Raw genomic sequence first — 7,308 nt, forward strand, 5'->3', positions numbered from 1 at the left:
ATTCTAAATAAAATATTCAGTCCGCAATGCAATCAACGTGTGCATTGCTGCTTCTTCTGAAATACATGTATAAAGTACATCTAGTCTGTCAGATTTATAAATACTCAATCCAGCTTTCTTTTCAAAGATGATCCCAACACTGATAAGAATGATCTCTGATTTTACTTACACAAGCCCCATGGTCACTTGGTATTTCTGGAAGAATTTCTGGACATTCTTCCATGAAGGTAGACACCAAAGAAACTGTTTCTTTTCCCTGCAATTTCTCTGTTCTCTGCAATAACTTATCCTGAACGCACACCAACTGCACCACATTTGATCTTATTTTTATTTTTTTCATACATTGATAGATTCTTTTTAACAGTCTTTATGTTTTTCTTTCGTTTGCACGCTTTTTCTCTTGTTTTTCTTCTCTGTTTCTTTGTCATCCTTTGCTGGGTCCTACATTTCTGTGAGTCCACTGGCTTACTACAACACTTGGCATTTTTCTAAGCTGCCTCCTTTCATCTAATAGGTAGATGAAGGTGGGGTTGAAAGTTATAGTCGGAGAGGAGGGTGGACCAGATTGATAGGAAGGAAGGTGGATTCATCAGAACATTCAAAAGGGCGGTGCTGACTTGGAAGGTTGGAGTGGGATAAGGTAGGATTAGGGGAAATGGGGAAATCCACTATGATCCCCTGTAGTTGGATGGTCCCAAGGCAGAAGAGGAGGCTTTCTTCCTCCAGGCTTCTGGTGGCTCGGATTTGGCGATGGAGCAGGCCCAGGACTCTCATGTCCTTGGCAGAATGGGAAGGGGAGTTAAAGTGCTCAGCCACAAGGCGATGGAGTTATTCAATGTGGCTGTCCCAGAGATGTTCTCTGAAATGATCCACAAGTTGACCTCCTGCCTCGCCAATGTAGAGAAGAACACATTGGGTTTAATGGATGCAGTAGATGAGACGTTTTGTCTCCCTTTATCACCTTTCACTTTCAACCCCACCTTCATCTACCTATCGCAATCCCAGCTACCTCCCCCCTGTCACACCCCCTTCCCATTTATCTCTCAGCCCCCTTGGCCCATAAGCTTCATTCCTGATGAAGGGCTTATGCCCGAAACCACGATTTATCTGCTCTTAGTATGCTGCCTGGCTGTGCTTTTCCATCACCACACTCTTCGCCTCTGATCTCCAGCATCTGTAGTCCCCACTTTTTCCTCACACCTTGATGGCTTGCATGACTCAGATTTGTAACGGTTACTTCAAATACAACAAAAACTGTCGTGTACTCAAACAGCATAAAAGAAAACCAATACATTGTGGTCCCTGTTCCCAAAATGTCCTTTCCGGCAAAATTTTCAATTAGCTCTTCTGATCACTCAACACCAATTCCTAAATAACCTGATCTCGAGCTCAGTGATCAACATAATGTTCATGTAAACCATCTCACACGTGGTCATGAAATCCATTTTTCCCAGCATTAGCATTCAATTGGGTTAACACAGTTTAGACATAATTTAAACATATATCATTACTGCAGTACCCACAAATGTGCATATCTCATTTCCTGTTTCATAACATGTCCAGCATTTGTATTGCAGCTTTCACTTTGATAATAGACAATAGACAATAGGTGCAGGAGTAGGCCATTCAACCCTTCGAGACTGCACCGCCATTCAATATGATCATGGCTGATCATCCTTAATCAATATCCGCTCCCTACCTTATCTCCATAACCCTTGATTCCACTATCTTTGAGAGCTCTATCCAACTCTTTCTTAAATGAATCCAGAGACTGGGCCTCCACTGTCCTCTGGGGCAGAGCATTCCACACAGACACCACTCTCTGGGTGAAGATGTTTCTCCTCATCTCTGTCCTAAATGGTCTACCCCATATTTTTAAGCTGTGTCCTCTGGTTCGGCACTCACCCATCAGTGGAAACATGTTTCCTGCTGCCAGAGTGTCCAATCCTTTCATAATCTTGTACGTCTCAATCATATCCCCTCTCAGTCTTCTAAACTCAAGGGTATACAAGCCCAGTCGCTTCAGTCTTTCAGTGTAAGGTAATCCCGCCATTCCAGGAATTGACCTCGTGAACCAACGCTGCACTCCCTCAATAGCCAGAATGTCTTTCCTCAAATTTGGCGACCAGAACTGCACACAGTACTCCAGGTGTGGTCTCACCAGGGCCCTGTACAGCTGCAGAAGCACCTCTTTGCTTCTATACTCAATTCCTCTTGTTATGAAGGCCAGCATGCTATTAGCCTTCTTCACTACCTGTTGTACCTGCATGCTTGCCTTCATTGACTGGTGTACAAGAACACCCAGATATCTCTGTACTGCCACTTTACCTAAATTAATTCCATTGAGGTAGTCATCTGCCTTCCTGTTCTTGCCACCAAAGTGGATAACTATACATTTATCCACATTACATTGCATCTGCCATGCATCTGCCCACTCACCTAACTTGTCCAGGTCACCCTGTAATCTCCTAACATCCTCATCACATTTCACCCTGCCACCCAGCTTTGTATCATCAGCAAATTTGCTAATGTTATTGCTGATAGCATCTTCTATATCATTAACATATATAACTCCCATCAATGTTTGCTCCTCCTTGCTGTTTTTCCGCTCCACCTTACTAGATTCTGTGGAATCTGAGCGATGTGGGCTCTGGGGTGATTAATGGTAGAGATCATCTCGCCACATCATTTCTGATCTTCGCAAACTTTCATTTCTCCAGATCTCCCGTTATGCGGTGGAGTAGAGAAGGACAATGATCTTCCAACAATTCTCTGTATTCTCCCAGAGAGCTGAGACTGCTCTAACCTGGGTGGGAACATTATAGCAGGCTGGTCAAGTGTTGCTGCTGCTGTACAGGAAGATCACATCTGGAGTAGTGTGTACAGATTTAGCCTCTTCTATGAAGAAAGGATGTTGTTATATTGGAAGAAGCTCAGAGATTGTTCCCTCAACTGATTCCCGCAATGAAGGTGCTAGATTATAACGAAAAGATGATCAGGTTGACCCAGTAGTCATTGGAGTTTACAAAAAATAAAGAAGATCTTATTTGAACATAGATGACAGAAGGAGTTAACAATTGAAGTGAATTACACAGATAGTGGAGGAATCCATTCCGTTGTCCAGCCTGTTACACAGGAACAACAGGAGGATATTCAGCTCTTCGACCCTGATACACCAAAACAGGACGAGACCATTCAGTCCCTGGAGCCTGATATACATTTACAGAAGGAGGCCAATCAGCCCCTCGAGCCTATAACACTGGACCCCGAGTAGGCCATGCTGCACCAGTATCGTGTTAAGCAACAACAGGATCAGTCCATTCAGCCTCCTCAAGTCTGTAACACAGGAAATGGAAGAGGTCACACAGTGACTGGAGATTGTTACACTGGGATAACAGGAGGCCATTCAGACTCACCGAGTCTATTGCAAGGGAATTGGATAATGATACAAACTATCTGAAACTTCTTCCATGAGAAATGAAGAGGTAATTTAGACACGTGTCTGTTGTATGTGAACAAGGGAAGAACAATCACTCCCTTGGTCCCATCTCCGGGATACATGAGGAGACCGTTCAGCCTTTCCACCTGTTATGAGAAGACCCATCAGCCCATCAAAATGTTACACAGCAACGGGAAGATTCCATAATCTCCCAATCCTCTAAAGCATCAACGGGAGGAGGGCATTCTGACCTTGGAGACGACAACGTGGGAACACCAGAAAGACATCAGCTCATCGAGTTTGATGATGAGTCCATTCAGTGACACATGGCTCTGACACAGCAATTGGAGCACATCTCTTAAAGTCTTGTGCCCATTAAATAGGAATTCAAAGAAAATGTAAAGGCTTTCGAAAATGAAGAACTTATAATAATGGTATACATTAGGTACTAAAGTATGACAATAAACTATTATAATTTAAGGCAATTTCTTAGAGTCCATTGTTCAGGACATTTGCAAAGTTAAACCACAATCCATCAGAGTCAACATGGTTTTACGAAGGCTAAATCGTGTTTGAATTGTTTGCTTGAGTTATTTGAAGATGTCACAAACAAGGTGGATGCTGGGAATCCTGGAGATGGAACATGACTGGTCTTCCTGAAGGCATTGGATATGTTGCTTCTCCAAAGAGTAAGTGGTAAGATCAGACAACATGGGTTTAAGAGTAATCTATTAGCTTGGATGGAGGAATGGTTAACCAACAAAATGGAGTCAGATGGAATAAATGTGTCATTTTCTTTTGGCAAATGCAATTTGTGGGGTGCCATTGATTTCAGGACTCATGCCTCAACCATTTGCGATCGATGGTATTACTGTACTCGGTTGATGGGATAGAAAATACAATGTCACATTTTCAGATGACGCTAACATTGGTGGGAAATTACTTCGGAATGATGATGCAAGAGATTTAAAACTATGTGGATAGGTTTGGTGAATTTGCCAACATTTGGCAAGGAAAATTAAAGTGAATAAATATGGGGCTATTCAAGTTGGCCAGTATAATAGAAAGACAAATTATTATCTAAATGGCGAGAACGTTCAAAGTGTTTAGGTGCAGAGGGATCTGGGTGTCTGCTTGCATATCACAGAAAACCTGCCTGCAGATACTGCAAGTAATGAGAAATGTAAGCATAATTTCAGTGTTTATTTATGAAAGAATAGAGTAGAAAGTTAGGGAGTGTTGGTGTAGCTATGCAAGGCATTAGTGAGGCTGCAACTGGAGTAGAGTGTGGGTGTCCTGCAGAATGTTGTATTTCCATTGGAGGCAATTCAGAAGAGCTTCATTAGATTGATTCCATTTTTGAAGTTTTTGTCTTATGAAGATAAATTGAGCAGTTTAGGCCTATACTCTTGAGTTTATAAGAATGAAAGGAGATTTCCTTGAGATCCATAAATTGCTAAATGTGCAGAGGTGGAGTGCATTTTTTTTTCATGTGGCGCAATCTACAACAAGAGGCTAAAGTTTTAGGATGAGAGATGGCAGGAAAGTGGAACAGAGGCCGCGTTAACATCAGCCTCATCGAGGGGTTGGATTCCTCACAGATGCTCCTTGTTCTTATTCAACTCTTCGACTGTGTTGGACAGGAATGGGGGAATACTGGGTATCATACAGGAAGCAGGCATCAGGATAAATCAGTCTCAATCAGTTAGACAGAACGTAACCAGTAGGGTCACAGAATAACCAGTACTTGGTTCTCAACTATTTACAGTCTATATTAATGATCAGGAGGATGGAACAGATATACAGATGCTGAGTTTGGTGATGTCGCTCTGGTAAGCAAGAGATTAAAAGATCAAGAGAGGGTGGGGAGTCTGCAAATAGATTCAGAGAGGTAAAGACAATGGATAATATTTTGGCAGGTGGAATTTTACATGATATAACATGTCATTTCATTTACAGGAATAACGGAAAGCAATATGTTACTGAAATGGAAAGGGATTACAGGACTTAATGATACTGTGTACTAGGGGGTTCACTCAGACCCGTTCAGACATGGGAGGTTTTGCTCCATTTCTGATCGTCAACTCCCAGACACTCCAAGTGACCCCATTGCTCTCCGTACACATGGACAACTTTGATGTGGTTGATTGGTGGTGGGGATGGTGTTTTGAAACGTGCATCAAGGGGAGGCCTTTATCCAAGATACATTCACTTCTTTCTACGTGGATACCCGATGACAATTGGAATGGCTGACTGCTTCTGAATGAGGAGGCCGTGACTGCTGCCAGGACAGTGGGTATTCACCAACATGATGTACTGTGCATGGACACACTGTAACATTAATAGAGAGAGAGCTCATTCAGTTCCTCTGCCTCTCCCCATTGACATGGGTACTCTGCAGATGCCATGTACACCATCAGGAATCCCACTATACCACTGGATACACACAGCAGCTCCCTGCTGTGGGAGAAACAATGTATTTACCTCATCCACCATATATATCCTCCATCACCGAATGGTGACATTAATGTTGAGATATTGGGAAATGAAGGATATGTCACCTCGTTCTGCCTGGAAAGTTATGGATTATAGAAACTGAATGAAACTGTGACCCTAACAGCCACTGGCAGCACCACTCTTCCTCTGGTGTGATATGGCAGGATGTGTTGAAGGAGATGACACCGCTTTGTGCCCAGCTCCTTGTTCAGTCAGGGTCCCCTCACTATCTGCTCCTGGGTTAAGTGTAGCTTGGAAAGTTGATCCTGGAATACTCGGGGTGGATACAGCAGATCCCTTTCCCCACACACACTCACTCCGTGGTTTCAGAGCTTCCCCTCTCTGCATCCTCTGCTTCATGTGTTGTTCATATTGCAGGCTCAGATGCTGTAAACACAGTCCCCATGCTCCACCCACAGTTGAGTCACGAAATCCTCAGGTTTCCCTGAATGTCTGAGGCAGCTCACTGCACAACTTCCAGCAAACCATCCCCAGCCACTCCACTAAATTTTTAATAACAGGGGTCAGTCAGAAAGCCCTTGGCTACAAGTGTTGTGGACCAGACCAGATTCCCGCAAAATATTTTAAGAAGGCCCCAAACCTTTCCTTATTTTGAATATAGATGGGAAGCGTGCTTTCTAGATATATTGTGACTGGTCAACCTACTCGACATGAAGCAAAATATAATCTATTCAAATACTTTAGTTAAAATACAATCAAAGAAAAGAAAAATGAGGGATGGTTTATATGTTGGAACACTTACACAAATAATAGATACCATACCATCTTGTTTTACACCGCTTGGCACAAAGATATATTCAAATGTATTCAGATGCTTACAGCAATTTTCCAATCCAGGAAGAAACAACATCAAAATAGATCTCAAGGAGAAAAGCAGCTGGGGATCATGTATTGAAACTTCCAACCCTTCTGGGATCCCCAACAGTTTCTGAATGCTGCAGCTAAAAACAAAACGAAAAAACCTGGTCTGGGAGAGCTGGCCACTGCCCTTCCATTGTTACCATCGTTTTAATGAAACCTAAAGGCTTTCTCAGTTAGTTACTTAAACGTTTTCAGACAGCAGTTCCGCACCTCTGTCTTTAAAACTTCTCTTCAAAAACATAACCCAAGAGAAAATCACCTTTTTACAGTGATAGTATACTCACAACTCCACCATCAATAAAATGATCCATCAATATATAGAAATGGATTCATTTTAGACCTCCTAACCTTCCTCTATTTGCAGACTGAAATGCATATATATTACGTTGACTCTGAGCATACAAATGTTCACAACTAGATTCGATTTCATTCATTTTACTCCTGCCACAGAATGCCTTTGTCTTTTTTCATCCAAGTCTCTACAACGTGTC

The sequence above is a fragment of the Hemiscyllium ocellatum genome, unplaced genomic scaffold, assembly GCF_020745735.1.
Source record: "Hemiscyllium ocellatum isolate sHemOce1 unplaced genomic scaffold, sHemOce1.pat.X.cur. scaffold_184_pat_ctg1, whole genome shotgun sequence".
Taxonomy (NCBI): Eukaryota; Metazoa; Chordata; class Chondrichthyes; order Orectolobiformes; family Hemiscylliidae; genus Hemiscyllium; species Hemiscyllium ocellatum.